The 26,593-nt window shown below is 30.0% G+C and overlaps 1 long non-coding RNA gene across 1 annotated transcript; it reads right to left on the bottom strand.

The window, feature by feature from the left end:
- Positions 1–1,811: 1,811 nt before the first annotated feature.
- LOC149520517 (uncharacterized) lies at positions 1,812–2,652 on the bottom strand. The gene is made up of 2 exons (XR_016343631.1): positions 2,186–2,652; positions 1,812–1,996 (listed from the first exon to the last, which is right to left on the bottom strand). It is a non-coding gene; the product is annotated as an uncharacterized LOC149520517 (long non-coding RNA).
- Positions 2,653–26,593: the final 23,941 nt, after the last annotated feature.

Here is a 26,593-nt window from a genome sequence, read left to right on the forward strand (position 1 = left end):
TCATTGGATAAGCTGAAAGAGGATGTGCTTACCTAAATGAAAGGGTGGAATGGGCTTTCGGAACATGGGGATGTTTAATAAAGTAATGTTGGCAAAGCAGGGGTGCAAGATCTTATGTAGGATCCTTGCAAATACTAACACTCTAGTGCATAGTGTTACAAGCCAAATACTTCCCAAAAAGCTTTCTCATGGAATTGAGATCGGGTAATTTTCCTTAACATGGATAAGGAGTTGGGCAACTAAGCCAGTCTTTCAACAAGAAACAAGATAGAGGTTAGGTGATGGTAAATCAATACGACTATGGAAGGATACATGGTTGCTATTCAGGGAATCTTTCATGCCATAATCGCTGAGAGGAAATTGGGATGAAAATGAGCTAGTGGCTGAACTAATTAATGAACAAATGCTGGGATGGAAGATGACAACTCTTCAAGAAAGGTTTTCTCTAATGAAAGTTAAGGCAATATGTGCAGGGTTTTAAATAATGGTGGTATAGCAATATAACGGCCGTTATTTCACGGTTGCGTCACCTAATGCCACTGATATTAAAGAAAAAATGGGGGAGAATTTCAATCTCGACCGACCGCGACTGGCCGTTGCAAAACGGAAAAATGAAGAATAGCGAAAATATCGGCTCGTTATTCTCACTACTCTATTTTGCGCCCAAAAATGGCAGGAAACTTTTTGATTTCATTTGTTCAAAATTGACCCCAAAGAAACCCAAAAACAGAAAAAAATTTTAACGTAATTCACACAACCAAAATTTGAATTTCAACCTCAATTATCAACATCAACCAGCATAACACAGTTCATTGATTTGAATTTCGAAGGTGTATAAAATTGCCTTTTTTGTTGATTTTGTTTCTTTTGAACATTCCATTCTTGAGTATCTATTTGGCCATCCATATTCCACGTTTCTGGAGCTAGGAGCAGGGGTTGGCGAGCTACTTGGCTTGCTGGCTGCTGGTCCCTAAGCTTGGGGGTTAAACCGTCGATTAGGAGAGGATGCGATGAAAAGAAGATGAGAGCATCTTGCGTGTGTCAGAGGTTTATCCGTTTGAGTTTGAGACATGATGACAGAGACCGTGTGAAGAAAAGAGAAATAGAAAGTTGAGAAGAAAAAAGAGAGGAAGAGTGGACTGAGGGGCTGATAGGCAAGTGGAAGATGGGAGAAAAGTAAAAGTGAAACATGCATGAAGTATGTGTGTGGATCGTGGGTGACTGGCTGGGTTGGGAATTCGGTAAATGTCTTGTTAGGCCTGGGGAAGGGGTTAGGATTTTATTGTTTTAGTGAGAAATTTTGATTTAGGAAAATGGACAGAAAATTTTTATTGTTTTAGAGACAATTAGTTTAGGATAAATTTTTAGGGAGAAAATTTTGAATTATGATTGAAAAAACATTATTGTTTTTGATAATTTCATGCTAAATGTTCAAAAGCTGTTTATGATCAAGGAAATTTTATTATTAACTTTATATTACTCTATTATAGTCTTTAAAATATTGTAAATAATTTTTTATCAAGTAAATAAAAGACATGAAATATCATAAATTATTTTAAAAATAATAAATAAAAATTTTTATTATTATAATTATAATTATTATATTTTATAATAAGTTATGCATAATTTTAAAAAATTCACGATCGTAATGATCACAATAATTTTTATTATATCCGTAATTACGATAAATGTAACACAATTGAAAATGCAATAGCGATTGCAATTTAAATCTCTAAATATGCACACCACCGATTAGCTCGCTAGGTCTCCTGACAAATTGATCTGGCATTTTGACAATAGAGGTATATACACGGTTAAAAGCGGATATAGAATGCTATATGGAGCCATGCGTGGGAATAGTTCAAATGATACAAACAATAAAGAGCTAAGAAATAGACAGGACATTTGGAAAAAGTTATGGGCAGTTCAACTACCAACCAAGATCAAAATCTTCATTTGGCGAGTATGCCATGACATTCTTCCTGTTATTTTCAACCTGGCAAGAAAGAGAATCCTAGTTAGCATAGTTTGTCAATGATGCGCTGATAGAGATGAAACATTGTATCATGCCATTAAAGAATGTTCTTGGGCCCAAAAGGTAAGGAGACTTCTAGATTATCGATGGGAAGAAGAAAATGAAGAACAAATGGAAATATGAGGATAGATCTTTCGAGCACTAACATACCTTGACAGAGAACAAATCTAGTTATTTGAAATTGCAACTTGGACAATATGGAATGATCGTAATAGCGAGTTATATGGCGAACCAAGGAAGAATTCACATGCGTCAGCAATGGCTGCAATGAAATATCAGTGGAGTTTAACCAAGCCAAGTAGCAACAATTAAGATTGCAGCCAAGGGACAAACCAAGATGGCAACCTCCTGTCAATGGAATTTATAAGGTTAATTTCGATGGAGCTGTGAACACAGAAAGGAAGACAGGTGGAATGGGAGTGATAATAAGAAACCCTGAAGGGTTGATTATGGGTGCACTTAGTGCCAATAGCCATGGATAACAGATCCCTTTACAATTGAGGCTTTTGCTGCAGTTCGGGCTGTGGAGTTTGCTACAGAGTTTGGACTTCGAGAAATTGTGCTAGAAGGTGACAGTTTAACAGTGGTGAACAAGCTCAAGACAATGTCTCCAGATTATTCTTCCATTGGGGTAGTCGTAGAGGAAGCACGAGTGAAAGCAACACATTTTTGCTCCTATGAGATAGCCCACATCAGACGATCAAGGAATGCAGCAACACATTGGTTGGCAAAGTTTGGCATTCAGATACTAGGGGAGCTAATACTGGGTAGATGAATGTCCTCATTTTCTCCAAACTCTTCTATCTACGGAAACACAATTAACGAATGAAAGCTATTTACTTCTCAAATAAAATAAAATAAAATAATTTAAAACATTTTTGTTTTGTCTTTTAACACTTCATCTTTACCTTTCATACACGTAGCCATAGTTTTAACTTAGTTATTTATCCAAGATTTCTCCGTTTTTTCTCCTATTCTCGTTCTTGCCGGAAATATGAAAGGTAAAAACCTTTGATCACCTCAGTAATTAGATTCCCTTAGGTTTTTTTCTAAAAAAACCACCTAATAATATGAAATTATTCTTTAAACTAATTAAAATAAGATTTTATTATCTCCACATGTTTTCTTAGACAAACTAGCTTATTCTTTTCGCCGCCTTTTCTTTTCACAATTTTAGGTTCTTTTTAATTTAAATAATTTTGTATCAGATTTCAATATATATTTTTTTATATATTGGGCACGTTGTTAATTAAATAATTCTTTTTAATATAAAAAAATCATATCCAAGGGATGGTTATTGAGTATTAATTCTACTATCTTGGTTATTGGTTCTCTATGCCCACGGTTTAATTTCCAATTCAGTGAGCAGCAACTGTTATCTCTTGTCCATATCCCACAGGCAGAGGAAATTCATGAGGCCTTGCGTTCTATGACAACCCCCAAGTTCATATGGTTATCAAGTGGGTTTTTTATCAAGCAAATTGGGAGGTTATTAAAGATTTTCTTTGTGCAGGTTTCTTAAAGATACTCTCGTTTCAGAGAGTTTTGAGTTAAAATTAAGCAAAGTTTTGGTTGGTTTTGATTTTGAAGATAGATTGATTTAATTTGGTTTATGCAATCACTTTTAAAAGTTATATCTAGCAAGATTGAAATTAAAATCTTAACGCCTATAATTTTTTTTATTAGACTGCAACTTCTTTTATAAAAATAAATAAATTTCCAAGATTGTAGTTAATTTCTAATATTGGGAATATTTCTGGTATGCAACACTCTAGGGATCTTGGCAACCATATATCTTGGATTTCCTATTCATTCTTTCAGGGTGTCAAGAAATTCCTGTAAGTATCTATTGGACAAGATCAAGAATAGAATGAGTTCATGGAAAGCTAAGACTTAATCTTTGGCGGGAAGGGTAACTTTGGTTCAAATTGTCTCCAACACAATTGCTAATTACACAATGCAATCGACCAAGCTTCCACTGTCAATATCCAAAAAGATTAACGTGGTTAATAGGGAATTCTCGTGAGGTTCAATAGAGGGCAGAAGGCAAGTACCATTGATTTGATGGGATAACGTTTGTCAACCGATATGTGCCGATGCCCGATGGTCTAAATATTCGCAGTACTAAGGATATGAATATAGCCTTGCTTGCAAAGTTGGAATGGAAATTGGAGGAAGGTGATCAAGGTCCCTGAGCGTGAATAATTCGATCAAAATATATGAAAGAGAGGTCTTTCTTACAATGGGCGAAGAAGTCAAGGGTTTCTCATACGTGGAGAAGTATATATATTGGACTAAAGAGATGGGGAAAAAAATGTTCTAAGACTTTATTTGGATAGATGACGAGATTGATTGTAATGAAATTAAAAATAATAAAAAAAATTATCGTAGTTATAATTAAAAAAAATTATTATAATTGTTGTTAAAAAAATTTAATAAAAAATTTATATTAAATGAATCTCATTAGAATTAACATTTGAATTCAATTAATAGTGTGATAAATTCACTCCCATCACATCAAAAGTGGGATTGAATCCAAATGAGCATTAAATTAATTTTTAATGGCCAAAAGACTGCCTCTTGGTAAGGGGATAAATTTTTGTCCGAGATCATTATCAATCCCGTGTCTGTTGAGGTGGAATGGAGCTCGGTAAGTGATCTTGTGGATGAGAAGGCGGTTGGGATGGTCCTAGCTGAATTTTTTACCTGCTAAGGTTGCTGATGTGTTGACGTTAATGACTTTGGATCTTGGAAAAGAGGACCAAGTTATATGGGGTGATTCTTCTAATGGCATGTTTTCGGTCAATTATGCTTATAGGCTTATCACTAATCCATTACATTCGAATTCTATGTGGGATAAGATCCGGAAACTAGATGTTCCTCCTCGAATCAAACATTGTATCTGATTAGCTGCTCATGATAGAATTCTAACTAGGGAGAATTGTTCTAAAGGAGGATTGGTAACACATCAAAGTGTCCTTGATGTGGTGGTGAGGTTGAAAGTATTTTACATATGCTTAGGGATTGCCAATCTTCAAGGACAATCTGGTCTAGGTGGCTGCATGGTTCTCTTATGGAGCAGTTTTGTGCCTTACCTTTGAGAGATTGGATTAGCTTTAATCGTAATATAAAGCGGTGTTTCTTGGCTTTCATGTTTTGGATGTTGGTATATTTGGAAGTATAAAAAAAAAGTTGTATTTGATGCTAATTTTGTGTGGCCTAGCTAGTAATGCAGTTAATTCGGTCATTGTTGCAATGAGTGATTACTTGTTGGTCAAACTGAAAACCTTTTAATATTAAAATTTATATTGGATGCGAAATGAATCTAAAAATACCACATCATTAAATAGTAAAACTTTTAAAAAATATTAATTTTTATGTATTTATTTTAAAAACTGATAATTATTCATTATATATATTTTTATCAAAGTTCTCGTCCCCATTGTCTGGCTTTTCTTCACTTTATAAAGGCTCAACTTGGGGGGAAAATTAATTTATGTTTGAAACCAACCATAGAGTCCACAGTTTCCATGGTTTTTGCCCCACATCCAAAGTCCAAACAATAGGAAATTAAGCAAAAAACAAATTAGTGGGTTGGAGCCTTGGGCTTCAAACTAGTTAATATATAATCAGTCTTGTTTGTTTTAACAAAACCGTGGCCACCGATCAGAGTTCAAAATCCGGAAGTGACAATGCTAGCCCTTTTCGTGTAAAAATTGAATTTTATCAAGGCTTAGCTTGATTAATAATTTTGTTATTTGTTTTTTTTGTTTCAAAAAATAAAAAATAAAAAATATCACCAAATAAAACTAAAAAAAAAAAAAAAAATCAATTGAGCTTGGACAGGGTTGAAACTTGAAGGGATATTGCTAATGCTTTGAATTTGAATTTGGGAAAACAGAAAAAGATAATATATCGATATTGGGTAAATAATAGTGCAAATTTAAAGTAAAGATTTCTAATGTTTTTTATTAATTCAAACTATTTCAATTTACACCTTTTCAGACTTTTTGAGGCTTCTCAAATAGAAAAACGATGAGATACCTGGTTTTACCCAACATTTTTTCTTTTTAAAGGAATTCTCCTTGTCGGGTGGAGAATCCAAAATTATTAATATCATATCGGGTTGTCGTTTTAATTTTTTGAAAAAAAAAAATGGTATAGTGGATATTAGTTATTTTAACATATTATTTTGAATTTTTTATTTAAAATAAATATATTATAAATATATATGAACTTTTATATAATAATACTATTAATAATATATAAAATAAATATGCAATATCTTGAAACACCAAATAAATAAGTTTAAAAATATAAAAAATGATAGCATCAATTTATAATTGTCATAACGGTTTTGAGATTACTAGACATATAATTTTGAGAAATAAAAGAAAATAGGGAAAATCACCACTAATTCTTTTTAAGATATGATAGGCCACCTAAAAGTTTATCTTTTTAAAAATCTATAAAAACAGTTTTAAAATTTATCAAAAAAATTTCGGTTTATGAAAAATCAAGTTAGATTCGGGAGTCGGTTATTAGTGGGGAAGGATTAGCAACCCATAGTGCCCATATATTGGTACCGCTTAATCATGTATTATTTTTTATGTTGGATGAAAGGGTTTTGTTTTGAAATTTAATAATAATTTCTTTTCAAAAAATTAATTTTATTAAAATTATTTATTTAAAGATATCGAGGAAATCTTTTAGTTAAAAATTATCTTAAAATTCTCCAACATCTAGATAGAACTTTAAAGATAACTATTTTGACTAATATTTATCACACATTCCTTGAAAATGAAAATAATATTCTGTGCATAAGATAATTGTTGGTGACTCTCCAATATCTAGGTAAAGTATCAAGAATTACTCCCCTCGAGATGCTATATTTGTTTTATTCCACATTTTTTTAATTAAACATTTTTTTATATGAAAATGCCAACGATGGTATTATCAAACAATAAATGATAATTAAAGGCATAAACATGCGAATTGAGTGCAATAAATAACAAATAAATGCATTAATAGATGTTATGCATGATGATGAAATGCAATTTTAAAATTAGGTTCTTAAATATAATGAGACTAACCTGACTCTTCAACATTTATATAGAGTTTAGGTGCGACTATTTATATTTAAGATCTCATTTTATATATATTTTTATTTGTTTAATCTTGATATTATTATGAGTTAAGGATTCGTGCGAATAACTTAGTGAAATAAAATTTCCTATATACCCCATTTTTTAGGTGGCATTCAGAAACATGTTACTTCACAAGAAGTTTTATACAAATCTTTGAATTTTAAGATGTTTTTGGGTATGGGCTTAAGTTGAGGATTTTAGGGTTTGAATGACCTTTCAGTTATGATTTGGGGTTACAAGTCGAATTTAGGGTTTGGGTTAAATTTAAGGTTTTTTTAGATTTTTTTTTTAAAGATTTAAAGTCTTATTTGATGGTTTTAAGATTTTAAGGTTTTAGGGTTTTTGATTTAGGGTTTTGAAGGTTTAAGATTTTAAGGTTTAGGGTTTCGAAGTTTAGGGTTTCAGATTTTAAGGTTTTGAGTTTTAGGATTTTGGATTTTAAGGTTTCAAGATTGAGTGTTTAGGGTTTTTGATTTTAGGCTTTTCAAATTTTAGGGTTTCAGGTTTTAATGGTGTAAGTTTTGGGGTTTTTTGAGTTTAGGTTTTGAGGTTTAGGGTTTAGGATTTTTTATTTATAAGGTTTTGGGTTTCATGATTTAGGATTTTGGATTTTGCGATTTGGATTTTAAAGTCTGAAGGGTTTGGATTTTAGGCTCTTCGATTTTAAGGTTTTGATTTCAGGGTTATGATTTAGAAATTTAGGGTTTTTGATTTTAGGGTTTCGAGGTTTAGGGTTTTGGATTTTGGGGTTTCAAATTTATGGTTTTGATATTAAACAAAAAAATACGAACATCTCCAAAAATTCCCAACATCTATGCTGACTTTCAAAACAAGTTTGGTTTTTATGATTTTCAAAAATTAGTTAAAATTTTTCATATATTTTCTTTTTTTATGAAAATTTATTATTATTATTATTATTATTATTATTATTATTATTATTATTATTGTTGTTGTTGTTGTTGTTGTTGTTGTTGTTGTTATTGTTGTTGTTATTTATTTGTTATTTGTTATTTATTTTTATTTTTATAAATGCCCAATATCTAAACGAAATTATTTTTAAAAGACAATTTTCATTCCCTCTATCATCTAAGTTGGGAAAATCCTTTTTCATTATTATTATATTTTCACTGTTTTTTTAATAAATACATTTTTTGGCATTTTTTATTTTGGTTATTATTTTTCTTTAATTTTTCAAAATTAAAAATTTCAAAAATTTTGAAATCATAATTATCAATATCCTATAATCTTTATCATAAATTTTAATAAAATTATCAAAAATTTTAACCGTATTTTTCATCATTTATTTTGTTTATTCGTTATTTTAAAATTTAAATTTATTATTTTATTTATTTTTGTCATTATTATATTTTTTTTACGTGTTCTAAATTAAAATATCAATAATAACACACCAAAAAATAAAAAAATAAAAATAAAAATATGGGAAAAATAAAAATAACAAAAAAATATCATTTTTGCACCAGTCAACGGCAAGCCAACATCAGTTAACAATGGTTAGTGTCGGTCAATGGTGGTTAATGCCTAATGGCTCAGCAACGGTCCAAAACTAGTTCAGTTGGACATGTCAACAAGGGAGCAAGTTAACAGGTCAGACGTGCAGACATCGGGTTGGATCCGGGTCTACATGCAGATCCTCCTTAACTTAAAATGATATCGTTTTGATATTTTTTTGAACTATTTATAAATATAAATCTTTTTTTTCTTATTTCATTTCAAACCCTTTTGTTTTATAAAAAAAAAAACTCTTACTCTTCAAAAGACCCAAAACTTTCCCAACCACCCAATTTTCGATGAGAGAGCTGTCGTTACTACCGTTGCTCTATCATCGGCACCGTCACCAGTCAACCTCCTTTTTTCACCAAAATTTCACCTATTGTTCTCCTCTAATTCCTTTTTCTATTTTCAACCTTTATTTTTCATGAATCTTGTCAGATCTCACTAGATCTGAACTCAAAGGCATTGACTTCTTTTTTTTTTCATCGTATTCCATCGTTCAATTTGGCCAAGATTTCAATTTGTTGTTTTCCTCTCCTTCCTCTCTTTTTTCACCATCGTCGATCACCCAAAAGAAGCTGCTACCGCCATCTTTCTTTTTTTTTTTCTTTTTCCCCTTTTTCTGGTATAATCGAATTTAACCCTCTGTTTTTTTTTCAAAGTGTTATGTGGCACTGGGTTCTGGAATAATGGGTTTTAGTTGGGGCTAGGTCCTAGGGTAGTAGCTAGTTTGTTGGGAGGTGATTTTAGGAGCTTCATGGGTCAGGTGGTTGGGTAGGATATGGGTATTAAGGTAGGTTATTTGGGGCAGGTGGTTCAGTGTCTCCCTATTTCTTTATTAATTAATGTTTAATATTTTATTAAATATTTAATTATAAAACTAAATAATAGAATAACAATGATAATAAGGTAATAACTAAAAATAAAACAATGGGTCTAGGCCTAAAAATAATGAACTTGGGCTCTGGACCTAACAAATCAAAATTAGACTTTAACCTAAAAATTTGAGCTCATAAATTTAAAACATTAAACCGAATGCCCAATTCATCGAATCTCGGATAAATTGATGTTTGCAGTTGTCCTTTTTTGTACATTTTTAGGAATCAAGAATAGGATAAATAAAATGACAACAATTTTGTCCGGAAACAATTTAAGGATTCTCCAAAAGGATTTTTTTGGTTTTGGTTTTTTTTTTGGTTTTGTTTTTGTTTTGTTTTATTGGTTTTAAGATTTGGGATTGAACCATGAGTCAAGTGATTAAGAATGATCGAGACAACACCGTAAGTTAAGTAATTAAAGAATAACCAAGACAACATCGCAAGTCAGAAAATAAAGAATGAGCGAGACAATACCACTAGTCGAATAATTAAAGAATGACTGGGACAATATTGTAAGTCAAAAAATAAAGAATAACTAGGACAACACCACAAGTCGAATAAAATGATTGCTAATCTGGATTTACATGCCAACTAAACTGGGCTTAAATTTTTACTTAGGTGCTAACTAAGTTGGGCTTAAAACCTTTTCATGGTATGCTGAATAATCTAAAATTAAAATTTCACTGGGTGTCAGGTAAACTGGGCTTAAATTTTCATTAGGTGGCAACTAATCTAGGCTTAAAATTAGGTGCCAACTAAGCTAGGCTTAAAGTTTCATTCGATGTTAGATAATCTGGGCTTAAACCTTTCCTTGGGTGCCAAATAAACTGGGCTTAAAATTTCATTGGGTACTAGCTAAGCTGGGCTTACATTTTCATTGGGTGCCAGCTATGGGCTTAAAATAGGGTGCCAACTAAGCCTTTTCTTGGGTGCCAGGTAAACTGAGCTTAAAATTTCATTAGGTGCCAGCTAAGTTGAGCTTAAAATTAGGTGCCGACTAAACTAAGCTTAAAATCTCATTGGGTTTCAAATAATATAGGCTTAAACCTTTCCTTGGGTACCAGATAAACTGAGCTTAAAATTTCATTACATGCCAATTAAGCTAGGCAATTTTCATTGGGTGCTAGCTAATTTGGGCTTAAAATTGGATGTCAGCAAAGCTAGGCTTAAAATCTTATTAGGTACCACATAATTTAGGCTAAAACCTTTCTTTGGGTGCTAGGTAAACTGGGTTTAAAATTTCATTAAGTACTAGCTAAGCTAGGCTTAAAATCTCATGGGGTGCCTAATAATTTAGGCTTAAACCTTTCCTTGGATGCCAGGTAAACTTGGCTTAAAATTTTATTGAGTGCTAGGTAAGTTGGGCTTAAAATCCTTTTATGGTGTGCCAAATAAATTGGGCTTAAATTTTTATGTAAACTTGAATTTTTTTAAGGAACTGCTAATTCCTATTAGAAATGAAAGAAGTGAAAAATCTCTCTTAATGGATTGGATGATTTTGCTCTTAGAGATTCTTGTTGATTTAAAAAGAATGCACCACTTAAAGGAGATAATATAGATGTAAACTTTTTTAGCTAATTTGAGCTTATGTGCCAACTAATTTGGGTTTAAGTGCCAACTAAACTAGACTTATGTGCCAGCTAATTTAGGCTTACGCACCAGCTAAACTGGGCTTAAGACTCCATTGGCGTCGATAGTCTAGATTTAAAACTTCATTGTTAGCAGACAATTTGAGCTTAACTTTTTATTAATATCAGTTAAACTAGGCTTAAAACTTCATTGGTGCTAGATAATCTAAGTTCACATGCTAGCTACACTGGGTTTAAGACTTCATTAGTGCCAAATAATCTAGGTTTATGTGCTAGCTATACTTGGCTTGAATTTTTTTAAATTTGACAATCCCTATCAAAAATGAAAAATGTGAGAATTTTCTTTCCAAATGGATTAAATGGTTATGTAAAGGGGGATTTCTAACTCAAAATGGGTTTCAACACTTGAAGGTAATAAAAAAGGCATATAATTTTTCATGTAAGCTCACAGATGAAACACAAGCTTTTTTAAAAACATGAATTCCTTGAAAACCAAACAAATTCAACATTTTCCTTAGTTTCTAAATACGACATTTTGATATATGTCAAGGTTCATTGTAAAGGCTCGAGATTTTGAAAGGTTATTCAGAAATAGACAAAAATTAAGATTTCGAAATCAACTCATCTTAGACTTCTAGGACTTTAATATTTTGAATCTTTCAAAAAGGTTTAGCTTACCTTTGTTCAGCATCCACAACATTTAGCATTATGAGTGGCCTTCAAGGTTTGCTTTAGACTATCCTTTTTAGGGTTTTCACCTTAGAGCCACTTTTATTTCTATTTTTTTCCTTATTTTTTATTTTTTTATTAACACACCATGCACTTAAAAAATTCAAATCTAATCCAAAAGAGGAAAATAATTTTTCTAAAAGGGGTTAATGATCCAAAAAGAAAATTATGTAATAAAGAGGGACTCAAAAGATTCATGGTCATTTTTTCAAAAGAAACTTTTTAATTTTAAGCCTTCATGCTTGATCCAATATAGACTATTCAAAGGTTATAACGTAAGTTAAGGTTCGAGGTTATTAAAGAAAAAGATAGAAAGGCCTAAAACAAGTATTTAAGGGTATCTGAAATCGAGGATCATTTTTCCATTTGAAAGATACACTCTAAGGTATATTCCTTTTTATTTTTTTATGCTTTTCACCCATTCATTTCTTTTCTTTTTCCTTATTTCATTCTTCTTTTCTTTCTTTTTTTCCATTCTTTTTTTTTCGAGTGGATTCAAAACTTTTGTGAACTTTTATATTGGGCTTTTGCCCTATCATATAAGATTTCATTTGAATGCCCCCATTCTTAACCCCTAAATGTATTCCTTTTTGCTTCCTAGTGTGGAGGGTGATCCTTAGTGAAGGTTTTTTTGAAAGAATTCAATCGGGCTCAAAGGGATAATAAGAAAATATTTCTACCTTTGTGAATGGATAATGAAAGATGACCATTTGTCATTTCAAGCATAAACACTTAAATTGAAGAGTAGTTCCTTTTAGAAAAATGAAATTGAAGAAAGGTTTTCATTTCAAAAGTTTTTTTTTTGTTTTTTCTATTTTGGGCATTTTCCTTGTCATTTTTTTCAAAACTTTGAATTTATCAGGACTTTATTTGGATTTATTTGAATTTCTTAAATGTATGATGTCAATACTATTTTTCTTTTCTTTTTTCTCTTTCTTTTTTTTTCATTTTTTTTTTTGGTTTTCTTACATGCCCCTCATGACTTATACCTAAATTCATTTTACTAATAATGTGTTTCACGGAAGATGCCCCATTTTAGCAAACTATAATGAAAGTTATTACAAAAAAAGGGTTATGTGGAATGAGTGAGAAATGGTCATATGGAATGAACTTGTTTGAGGTACCAAATGATCCATGTCACTTTATTAAAAAGAGAATGAATGGGTTGATCATTGTTCAAATTGTCTTAAGGGTAATGAGATTTTTCTTTTCTGAACAACATGACACCGAGATACATAGGTCAAGCCAATTTTGGGGTGAAGAGCTAAAAGGTAGGTAAGTTTCATGATTAATGGGCCCTTGAAACACATGGGCTAGGCTATTTTTTTTTAGTAAATAAGTTGAAAGATTGGTAAATATAAGCAACATGCCTTGAAAACACATGAGCTAGGCCAATTTTTGGGTAAAGGACTTAAAGGTTGGTAAGTCTACGGTCATTTTATAGGACTTAGGGCAGCTTTGATTTTGAAAAATTTTTCAAACTTTAACATAACAATGACACATCAAATTACCGCATTTGAATTCTTAAAAATGTCTTGTATACTTGATTTTCTAAGAATTGCATTTTCTTTTCATTGGCTATTTCATTGTTCATTTCCTTGGAAAAGAATATCACTCTTTGATATCATAATATTATCAAGTAAAAATAAGGTTCACAAATTCAAATTCAATGTTGTTGAAAGGTTATGACTGATAAAATGGAGTCAACTAGATGATTTAAGAAAGTTGTTAGTCAGGCATTTAGGAAATTCCTAACAGTGATCGCCAACTCAGCTTAAATTTAAAACTTTCTTTTTTTTTGTTTTTTCCTCTCTTTTTTTCTTTTTTTAGGCATTTCTCTTTCTATAGCCTCATTATTTAGCTACGTGGAGCTTTATTCCAATCTAATCTTTTTCTTTCCTTTTATTTCAGAGAAAATCTACAATATCCAAAATGAAATGAAAGAATTCAAATGATAATATAACCATAAAACACTGTGATGTATAATGTTCACTCTTGGAATTCAGACATTCAAACTTGACCTAAAAATTTACATTCGTAGTGGTACTCTTGAGATGACATTAAAGCTTACAAACAAAGGTTCCCCACTTGATGATTTAATTTTAGCATCATTGACTTGCAACTTTTCCACTATCAATAATTAAAATCACTAATCAATTCTTTAAATTTTATGGGATCTGCATCAACCAAAGCTTGAACTGTATCTTTGAAGGTACTACAATCTTTTATGAAATACCCTTTAACCTCATCATAGAATTCATATTTAGTATTTGGATCATACCACTTCAGGTAGGGAAGTTTTCTAGGTCTTGCAAGAATAACAGAAATCATAAGATTTTTAACAAGTAAAAAGCTCAACATAAGTTATTGGGAGTGGATAATACATCTTGACCCTTTTTCTCTCATGATTTTGTGAATGGCTTGAGTTAATCTCTTGTTCAATGCGTGTTTGTGAAGAATGAACTAGAACAAGGGGATAAAATGATCGAGGAAATTTATCAACCAAAAATGCCAGTTGGGAACAATACGGTGACCATTGGGAATAGTCATTCCCCAAGCCTTCTTGTATTATGGTGAGGTTTCTCTCATTTCACCTTTTAACAATTATCTCTTGTCGATATCTATAAGAAATATTCCCTTGCTTTTTATTAGGAATTTTCACATTAGCCTCCATAATTCTTTCTCTTTTTATCTCATCCTTAATTTTGCCAACAGCAAATAATAAATCTGTGAACTCTGACAAATATTGTTGATCAACTTATCCTAATACAAAAAAAGAAAGGTATCCACAAACAAGTATTTCAGTTCCCTATTGGTAAGAGGTGGTCGTACTACGATGCCATCTCTTTCTATCTAACAACATATTCTTTATAGCTCTTATTGGGGCTTTTTCTCATATTTTGAAAGGTTAATTGGTTTGAAGCCAACTCTAACATAAACTGGTATTGCTTCAAGAATGCTAACAATAAATCCATCCAAGTATGAATTTAGTTACTCTTTAGACTATAATACTAATAGCTATTGCCCTGTCACCGGCATACCTAACTATTTTATGATAGTATTAAGCTAAGTGTGTCTTAGGACATATAGTTTCATTATATTTTTTAAATGTCGAAACCTTGAACTTGAGTAGAATAACCACATCTAATACTAGTTGGGATTTCTTTGCATCACAAGATTCATCCCTACCTTCAGTAGCTCAAATTTTTTCTTCTAAGAGATTATACCTTTTTTGTTCATTTAGATTCCCTGGCTCCTCCCTCATGGGTCATAAGCTAGGTTATTCAGGTTGATCATTTCCTTAAGCAAAAAGTCTCCTAATAATCTTCTTCAGCTCTCCTTTTCAAATAAAATTTTCTCTAGATCTATAGAAGAAATTGTAGGGATTATTTTCGAATAAATTCATTCTTTTAGAGCACATAAAAATTACTTTATATTGAATGAATACATAAACAGATGAATGAATGAATGAATTCATAAATGACAAAGCTCTTTAGTGAAAAGTATGCAAATTGGCAAAAGAGCGAGAATGAAAGATAAACCATAATTCACACATCTAAGTTTAATAGATAATGTCATGTCAACATAAAAAAACTATTTTCAAATAGAAGAAATTCATAAAGCATTTTATTTTCCAAACAACCTATCATTTGAAGACCTTTTTTAAACAAAAGTCCCATCCATATTCATCATCTTACCATCCTCTTCTCATTATTCATAGATCTTTTAATCCCCTATTGTAATTGGATTGAACCCTTTCGCATCTATGAGTGATAGCATCTTATGTTTGAAACCCTCACAATTCTCAATGGAATGCCCCATATTCCCACCATGGTATTCATATCTTACATTTGGGTCAAAATATTTTAGGTACGGAGGCTTTAAAGGCTTTGAAGGCATGGAGACAATAAAAGTGTCTATCAAATAGAATGGAAAAAAGTTTCCATATAAAATGGAGAAAAGATCTAACTATTTCTTTTTCTTAGGTAATTTTCGGATAACAAGTTGATTAGGAATCCTAGGATTTGGCAGTGGTGCAAAGGTTTAAACTTGAGCAATTGATTGAATAAGTGGTTAAGGAATGAAAGGCTAAAGATTTTAGTTCAAATATGGACTTTTCAGAGATTGTATAAAAGTTTTGGGGCTTGATTGTAGATGATTTGGAAATGTGGCTGAAAACAGTCATGAGAAATATTTGAATGCAAGTTTGAGCTTGATATAATTTGTGAAGGTTGCACAAAACTTGTTAACCCTAGTGAGAATCAGATGATCATGACTCAATGAATTTATATGACTCACTTGGGCTAAAATTGGTAAAGACTATTGAGAATGCATCAAAATAAATTTCTTGAGTCTATTCATGATCTTAGTCAACTCAATGAGCTGTTTTGTCACCTCTCGAATGTTATGACCAAGCTCCTCTTGATTTTGTTCTAACATACTAATTTGGGCCTCAAATTGATCTTCCATATCTTTTGCTTCTTATACCTACTAACAAAAATATTATTTCAAGGGTTTAATACCAACAATGCTTATGCTATTATTCATGTTGAATGAATGACACAATTCTTAATTTGCATGTGACATGTCTATGAATGTTTAAATATGATAATTATGCAAAGATATATACAAAAATGGAATAACCTAAAAATATACAAACCAACTTAATGATGAATGGAATGACTAAATTCCAAAAAGAAAAACAAACTTCTTACTTATCCTAAATCTTTTGTTTTTCATTTTTTGCCTTTTTTTTTATTTAACTTTATTTGTACTATTATTACCCTTAAACACAAACTATATTAAAGTGCCCCACATATCCTAATTTGGGTAATTTTTATGAAAGAAAAAAAGGTATGGCTTTGGACTTCTAACTAGCTGTTTGGATCCCACCACACCTTTAGTGTGGTGTGATTAAGCTTATTGTGTCTCCAGTTGAATCCAAACACCAACTTAGTGAGATTAAGTTAGTATAAATTTCTCATTAAATTTTTTTTTCAATCATAGCTACAATAACTTTTATTTTTCACTCATAGCTATAGTAAATTTTATTATTGTTTTTAATCTCACCACCTATCTAAATGGAGCCTAAATAATTTTTACAAAGGTCGACACTACTAATGGTTCCATGAGAACTCTATTTTTTTTTTCTTGTCGATGTTTGGCCTAAAACAAATATCCCCTCTTAAAATTTAACATCTATATAATGCAAGCAACAAAATCAAATATAAAAATAAAATAAAATGAGTCAATAATTCAAAACAAATAAGTAATAAAAGCAATATAGCAACTATATAATGTAAACACCTTATTTTATCTCGGGTTATTTTTTAATCTTGAATTAGTTTGAATTAGGTTTTAGACCTAACCTATTTGGATTTGGCTTTATCATTTGAGTATTAGGCTCATATTATATTTTCGACTTAAAACAAGCCCATTTGTTTTATATTCTTACTTTTATCATCATTCTAAAAAAAAAAAGAAAGAGATAAAACAAATAATAAGATTTGATGGATTAACTTTTTTAAATATAATTGCTCATTGAAATTAAAATTTAAATTAAAAGGGATAGGATGCTCAGTTTTTGAACTAAAATCCTATCTTTATCATCTTTATTTAAACTATTATGCAGACCACCAAAAAGGGGTAGAGAGCAATTACGCAAAAAAATTAAAAAAAAAAACACAAAAAACTTAAAAGAGAAAAATATAGAGAGAAAATCACCAAAATACCCCTTCATCCCACTACCATCTCCGTCGGAGCTCCACCTTATTATCTCATTACCATTTCTTCATCTATACCAAAACACCATCAATACCAACCATGAATTTTAGCCTCAGATAGTGATCGAAAACCACTAAGCTACTCACATACTGCCATTGCCATAATCATCAACATGAGCTAACAAAATTAATCCCATCAAAAAACAGAAACGATCAAGGTTACAACAATTTCAAAAAAAAAAAAAACAACCAACGATCAATTCCAAAATCACCAACTTTCTGATACCACTAAGAGCTTGCCTCTATTCCTATTCAATGCAAATTGACAAAAGCGATCGTGTAAAGCTTGATAACAGAAGAACCACCATTAGTAGCCAGTAAACAAACCAAACCCACAACCACCCAACCATCGACACTCTCCCCAGCCAAAATTCATAGCCAATTGAATTATAACCTCCCCATTTGTCACCTTCTTAAACAATTAACAACAACTCATCTACAAGCAACATACAAACTAAACCCAAAAAGCTAATAAATCAACAGCCAACCCAATAACCTAAAAAAAGAACCCAGCTTTATCATCCTAACAAAAAAGCCCACATTAATAAATAGAGAACAAGGATAAGCCAATTATCAACCACACGTTGATAGTGGAAGCACCAATCCTCACCGATAGTTGATCATGTCATTATCATTATCGACCTCTCACCAAATAGCCATCTCCTATCAATAAAAATTTAGAAACAAAAGCCAACACAAAGAAATCAAAGCAAATCAAAAATAGAAAAGAAGAATACAACTAAAAATGGAAATGAGATTTTTCTTGATTTTCATTTAAAGCTTTTCTAAGGATTTTAGGTTATAAAGTATAGTGAAAATATAGCTAATAGCAAGGTGAAGAACATACCTGGGGATGGTAGCAATAGGAACGATAGAATAGAATAACTTAAGGTTTTGAATTCACGATTATCAAGACCCAATCTATAGAGTTGGAGGCATTTTCATGAAAAGCTAACAGCATCATAAAAAAGAGGAAACCAAGAGGAAGCAACTAGTGTAATTTGAGCCTCAACGACGATTGGTCAACAGAGAAAGACGACGACATGTGATGATGTTGCCATCAGAATCTAAAAACCAATTGGTGTTCTTGATTTTTTAGTTTCTGGGTAAAATCATTTAAAGAGAAAGAGCTAGAAAAGAAATGTGAGAGAGAGTGTGAAGAACTTGAAAAGTAGAGAGAAAGGCTCGAAATGAGGCTTTTGTAGTCTTCCAAAATAGCGCTGGTTTGGCATTAAAAGAAACCTTTTCCTCTAACCCACCAAGTAGATCCGTGCGTCAACCAACGGGCAAGCCAACTCGATCACAACCCACTCTACAAATCTACATCCTTTGAGTTGCCAAGCCAAGCGAAGTTCATTCTTATAGCCAAGCTCCTCCTTGAGTAGAGTTGAGCTAGATTTTTTTGGGTAATATTTTGTTTTATTTTTTTGGTGAAATTTTTTAAAAAATAAAAATAAAAATATTTTCAAAGAATGATGACAATTTTAGAATACCAATAAAATAATATTTCAAAAAAGAGTTTTAAGGAAAAGTGAAAAGTATCAATTTTTTTTAGAAAATAAAAATTTTTTAAAAATATATTCCAAAAGAAATGTTTTTAGGAAAAAGTTGAAAGTATCAATTTTTTCTTAAATAAAAGCATTAAATTTAAAAAAAAAATAAAAAATAAGAAAGGAAATCTTAGAAAAAAGTTAAAATATTAACTTTTCCTTAAAAATTTTTTAAATGTTAAATAATCCAATGAAGAAACCTCTATAAGATAAATAGTAGTTTTTTGTATACTCTTGAGGTGAGAAAAGTTTTTTAATTTTTTGCCAAAAGTATTGGAGTCAATTAAAAATAATTTTCAATAATAAATTATCTGGTAAGATTTTTAAAGTTCAATGGATAACACAAAATCAAGCTATTATAATCATTTGATAGGCATTATAGGGGCACTATAACCTTCTTCACATGTAATCGTACTCCCAGACCTTGTTTTGATTTTATAGATATTGAACCTGCCATTTAAAGGTACTTGAGTCAAACTTAGAATTTATCTTTAAAACGAGATATATTCAGTTAGGTGGTCAATCGCACCTAAAAAAAAGATTAATGGTGACTCATTAAGCAATATCTAGCTATAGGTTCATAGACCTATACACTGTGACATATAATAATATATATATATATATAGTGTTCTAACTTTTAGTAATTTTTTAAAAAAGTGGCATGGCTCTATCCTAGGTAAGCTTCCTATAGCTCTCAATATGTCAGGTTGTGATTTATTGATCTAAAGATTCTCAAATTAATCTTACATCATCGTCTATTATAGACTAATAAGGCACACCAATCCTTATCCATTATAGGCCATAAATAGAAAGGGTTTGATCTCAATAGAGGTGTTTTGCTAGCAAATACGAAGGTTATCACTTCATGAAAGTAGAGTTACTTCACTTTCTTTTAAAAAGGATAAAGCTCAAGTTTAGAGCTCATGCATGTAAATGCATATTAAAAAGTGTGCAAAGTAACATATGAATCAAAATAACATAAACAAATCATAAGTACAAAATAAAAACAAAGTAATAATTAACATGCAATTTATTTTATTTATTAACTTATATATTTTTTGAAAAACTAAAATAAAGGGAATTAAATTAAATATAAAATAGAACCAATTAAATCCAACAATTGTTAATAAAAAATGATTAAAATTTTTGGTCTGACTCTTAAAATGTCTCTGGTAGAGTCGCTAAGTTGTTATAATAGTTTTGAGACCACTAGACATAAAATTTTTAGGAATCGAGAAAAATAAAAGGAGTCACCACTTATCATTTTTTAGGGTGTGATGGGCCACCCAAAAGTTTATCTTTTTAATAATCTATAAAAATGAGTTTAAAGTTTATCAAAAATATAAATTTTGGTCTATAGAAAGCTAGGTTGGATTCAAGAGTCTGTTACTTGTGGGGAAAGATTAACAACCCTACAATGCCCATAAATTGGTACCATTTAATCATGCAATATTTTTGGTGTTGGATGAAAGGGTTTTGTTTTGAAATTTAATAAGAATTCCCTTTTTAAAAAATTAATTTTATTAAAATTTTTTATTTAGAAATATCGAGGAAATCTTTAAGTTAAAGAATTATATTAAAATTCTCCAACATCTAGACAGAACTTTAAAGATAACTCTTTTGACTAATATTTACCATGACATTCCTTGAAAATGAAAATAACATTCTTTGTAGAAGATAATTATTGGTAACTCTCCAACATCTAGGCAAAGTACCAAGAATTATTCCCTTTAGGATGTTATTTTTGTTTTATTCCATATTTTTTAATTAAGCACTTTTTTTATGTGAAGATGCCAATGATGGTTTTATCAAACAACAAACGATAACTAAAGGCATAAACATGTGAATTGAGTGCAATCAATAACAAATAGATGCATTAATAGATGTTATGCATGATGATGAAATGCAATTTTAAAATTGGGTTCTTAAATATACTAAGACCACCTGACTCCCTAACATTTAGGCAGAGTTTGGGTGTGACTATTTATATTTAAGATCCCATTTTATATATTTTTATTTGTTTAATCTTGATATTATTATGAGTTAAGGATTCATGCAAATAACTTAGTGAAATAAAATTTCTTAAATACATCATCTTCTAGGTGATATTTGGGAACAAATTACTTCACGAGAAGTTTTTATATAAATCTTTAAATTTTAAGATGGTTTTGGATGTGAACTTAAGTCGAGGTTTTTAGGGTTGGAATGACCTTTGGGTGATGATTTGGGGTTGCAAGTCAAATTTAGGTTTTGGGTTAAATTTAAGGTCTTGGTGGATATTTTTAAAGATTTAAGGTCTCATTTGAGGGTTTCGAGGTTTTAAGGTTTAGAGTTTTCAATTTTAAGGTTTCGAGGGTTTAGGATTTAGAAGTTTAAGGTTTTGATTTTAAGGTTTACGGTTTCGAAGTTTAGGACTTTGAATTTTAAGATTTTGAGTTTTGAAATTTTAGATTTTTAAGGCTTCGAGATTTAGGGTTTAGGGTTTTTGATTTTAAGGTTTTCAAATTTCAAGGTTTCAGGTTTTGAGGGTGTAAGTTTTGGGTTTTTTTTAGTTTAGGTTTTGAGGTTTTAAAATTTTGAGGTTTAAAGTTTGGATTTGTTATTTATAGGGTTTAGAGTCTCGAGGTTTAAGGTTTTGAATTTTGGGGTTTAGATTTTCGGGTCCGAAGGGTTTAGATTTTAGGCTCTTTGATTTCAAGATTTTGATTTCAGCTTTTAAGGTTTAAAAGTTTAGGGTTTTGGATTTTGGATTTAAGGTTTTGATTTTAGGGTTTCAAATTTATGGTTTTAAGGCTTTCAATTAAACAAAAAAAAAAACACGAACATCTTTACAAATCTCCAACATTTAGCTAGATTTCGAAGCAAGTTTGATTTTTATGATTCTCGAAAATTAGTTAAAATTTTTTCATATATTTTATTTTTTTTATGAAAATTTAGTATTATTATTATTTTTTATTTTTATTTTTATTTTTATAATTTCCCAACATATACGCAGAATTATTTTTAAAAGATGATTTTTATTCCCTCTATCAATTAGGCAGGAAAAATCATTTTTTATTATTATTCTATTTTCATTATATATTTTTTTAATAAGTACATTTTTTAGCATTATTTATTTTGGTTGTTATTCTTCTATATTTTCAATTTTAAAATTTTCAAAAGTTTTGAAATCATAATTATCAATATTTTATAAGGTTTATCATAAATTTTAATAAAATTATCAAAAAATTTAACCATATTTTTCATTGTTTATTTTTATTTATTTGTTATTATAAAATTTATATTTATTATTTTATTTTATTTTTTGTCATTATTATATTTGTTTTACATGTCTTGAATTAAAATATCATAACAACACACTAAAAAATAAAAAAATAAAAAAAAATATTGGAAAAAATAAAAATAACAAAAAGTACCAATTTTGCATCGATCAATGATGAGTTAACATTGTTTAATGGTGATCAGCATCGGTTAACAGTGGTTAATGCCCGATGATTCAGCAATATTTCAAAATTGATTCAGTTGGACTTGTTAACGGGGGATCGGGTCAACAAGTCGAATGCACGGACCTAATGTCGGATTCGGATCCATGTACGAATCCTCTTTGACTTGAAATGATGTCATTTTGATTTTTTTTGAAACTGTTATAAATATCAAACTTTTTTTTCTTATTTCATTTCAAACCCTTTATTTTACAAAAAAAAAAAACTTTTCTTCTTCAAAAAACCCAAAAACTCTCATAACCACCCAGTTTTTAACGAGAAAGCCACTGCCTTATCGCCAGTACCGTCACCAGCTGGCTTCCTTTCTCTACCAAAATTTCACCAATTGTTCTCTTCTCCTTCCTCTTTTTATTTTTGGCTTTTATTTTTCATGAATCTTGTCAAATCTCCCTATATTTGAGCTCAAAGGTCACGGCTTCTTATCTTTTTTTCACTGTATTCCATCATTTGATTTGACCAAGATTTCAATATGTTGTTCTCCTCTCCTTCCTCTCATTTTCCACTGTCATCGATCACCTAAAGGAAGTCGCAATGGTTGCCACCTTTTTTTTTTCTTTTCTTTTTCTCCCTCATTTTTTTTGGTACCACTGAATCTAACCCTCTATTTTCTTTTTAAAGTGTTACGCGGCATTGGGTTCTTGGGTAATGGGTCTTGGCTTAGGCTAGGTACTGAGGTAATGGCTGGTTTGTTATAAGGTGTTTTTTAGGAGCTTCAAGAGGCAAGTGGTTAGGTAGGATATTTGGGTCTCAAGGTAGATTGTTTGGGGTAGGTGGTTTAGTCTATTTTTTTTTAAAATTAATTAATATTTAATATTTTATTTAATATTTAATTATAAAAATAAATAATAAAATAACAATAATAATAAGGTAATAACTAAAAATAAAAATAAAAGTAAAAATAAAACAGTGGGCCTAGGCTAAAAAATAATGAACTTTGACTTTGAGCCTAAAAAATCAAAATCAAGCTTCAGCCCATAAAACTAGAGCCCGTAAATTTAAACCATTAAACTGAAAGCCCAATTCATCAAATCCTAGACAATTTTGGTGTCTACAATGATGATATTTTTAAATATTTAATCTAATCATATAATATTTAAATGGATATTTTTATGTAATAATATATTAACATAAAAAAGGAGATGAAAAATAAAATAACATATAAAGAACAAAGAGATGAAAAAGAAAATAACTTTGGCTTTAGGATTCTTAAATCTTAAAGAAGAACTATAGTTACTTTTTTTTTTTTTTTTGGAAAAGAATGAAATATTTATTATACATAAACTTTTGGTTTGAAAAACAAAGAGTACAAAAATTGTTCTAAAAAAATATGAAGATGCAACTCAAGTTTCAATTTTTAAGGATTTTATTTTGTTCTTTAATTTTTATTAGGTTAAAAATAGTAAAAAAAATTTAAGTCACAAAATTGCAAATCATGGGTCATGGCTACACATTGGCTGAAAATAGTTAATTTACCAAAATTCATTAAAACAAGCTAAAATCAACAAAAACAATTAGAATTATTCAATATCAAGTTCGATATAAAAAATAACCTCTAAATATACCATGATTTGATATAATTAAAATGTATCGATCAGTATGGTAAGTACTAAAACAATATTAAAGAATCACATTTTTTTTATGAAACTAATTCTATAATAGATAAAATGTACACAATGTTGGTGGCATGTTTTTAGGATCATAAGAACTAGGTTGCTTTGAATGTTGCATATGATTATAATTTAATGAAGCATTAATAAGGTGCATTGAATCTCCTACATAATTTATTATTATTATTAAAAAAAAAAAACAAAATTTAAGAAGAATTAAAAAAAATACTAAGTGTCAAGATCAAACTTTACTTTAGTATTACAGGTATTGATCTTTTAAGAAAGATGAAACCATTTGAACTAAATTTCAATTTTACATAACTTATTATTTGTTTTTTTTTATTTTTTTTATTATCGATTGTTGATTAGGCACATTTTTCGGACAAAAAAATAGAGAAAAGAATAAGCACAATTTGGTGCATTGGATCAGCTTAGGTAAGTGGGCCGTGGTCCATTTCACAATCAATTTAGGTGAAGCACATTTTTAACCACCAACTGCCGATTGACTACTTGATACACATGAAATTTCAAACTTTTGCTTGGCATTGAGAGGAAGAAAATAGAGAAAAAATTAATTTAATAATCAATTAATTTCATATATACATATATATACATTTATATATTTATGCCCTCTATTATCGAAGGGTCAGGTTTAGGTATAGGTATTAATAGATGTTTTCAATTAGGGTGAATGGAAGATATAAAGTAAAAGGATATTTATATATATTACAATAATAAATTCAAAGAGGTACTTTTTAAAAATTTTATTATTTAAATCATTAATATAAATCTTCTTAAAAAGAGTAACAACGGTTAAGTCAAGTTTAAATTATTATTATACAAATAAAGTATTTTATTTCTCTAATAATGGTGGTAAGGAATTGTAAATGGGCGAGTCTTTTTTTCTTTCTTTGATCATTAATGCAATTAAATAACTATAATAATTAATTTTGACGATCCAAGTAATTAAACTGAACTTGGTTTTGATAATGAAGTAAGCCCAGTTTACTATCATGTCTGAGCCCAAAGCTTTTTTACTGAGTGCCTCAAAAATAAAGAAAGAAAAATACGTATGAACTCAACCCATTTCTAAAACAATATTCTTAGCCACCATTTTCTTTTTAATCTGGTAATAACTAATTATAAATCGAGGCAAACAATTAAATCATAATAAAATGGCCAAAGAGAAAGCATAACAATTAATGTACTTATACTATTCCTCTATATTTATCCAAAAAGAAAAAAAAATGTTATTCTTCCATAAACTAATTTGGTGGAAGAAAAATCAAGTGACGTTTAATATTTATTACTTGTAAAAAAAAATATAGTTAAAACTAAAACAGAAGAATAAATAACGGGATGCAATCGTTTTGGTTTCAAAGTTTCAAAAACAATTTATTGGTCTCTATACTTCCAACATTGTAACGATATGATTTTTCTGTTCATTTTTTCGTTAATTTTTAGGTTAAGAATTAATTAGAATTTTATTAATTGTATATCTTACTCATAATTAGGGGTGTAAATGATATATTAGTACTTGCAAGTTACTTGGGTTTGATTTGAATAAAACTCAAATTCAATTCGATTATTATCGAGTCGAGTTCGAGCTCGAGTAGCTCGACTTATCGATTGAGTTGAATTCGAGTATTTTTATACTCGATTTGAGTAACTTGCAAGCTTAATTGAGTTTTTATATTTAATTTTTTTTATTATTTTAATTAATAAAATATCTTGAATTCGAGTTCGAGCTCGAGAACAAATAATCTAACTCTTATCAAATATAAAAATCGAGCTTATTTTAACATATTAATCGAGTTTAATTGAGTGAGTTTGAGTAACTTGATTTCGATCACGAATCGAGTTCGAGCTAAAAAAATAAAATTCAATCAAGTTTGAATCGAGTATCGAGCCTCGAGTTGAGAGCCAAGCTCGAGCTCGAAATTCTCACTGTATCACTCGATTCGATTCCATTACACTCCTACTCATGATTGACATGTTTCAATTGACTTGTAAAAAGGTTTTTTTTTTTTTTATTTCTTTTAACTTTCTCTCCACTTTATCAATATTTTTCTTTTATATTTTTATTTAATTATTTTCTTTCCCTTTTTTTATCCTTTCTCCACCAGTTAATCAAAGTTAACTAGCATAGGTCAACATTCTGGTCTTGCCAATTTTAAGCGTGTCGACTGGAGCCGAATTGGCCCTCTCTGCAACTATTTCATCCCAGGGAAAGAAATTGGCTAAGTGAAACTCAATCTCT

This window comes from Durio zibethinus, chromosome 1, assembly GCF_047325235.1.
Source record: "Durio zibethinus cultivar Kanyao isolate XHJ-2024 chromosome 1, ASM4732523v1, whole genome shotgun sequence".
NCBI classification, from domain to species: Eukaryota; Viridiplantae; Streptophyta; class Magnoliopsida; order Malvales; family Malvaceae; genus Durio; species Durio zibethinus.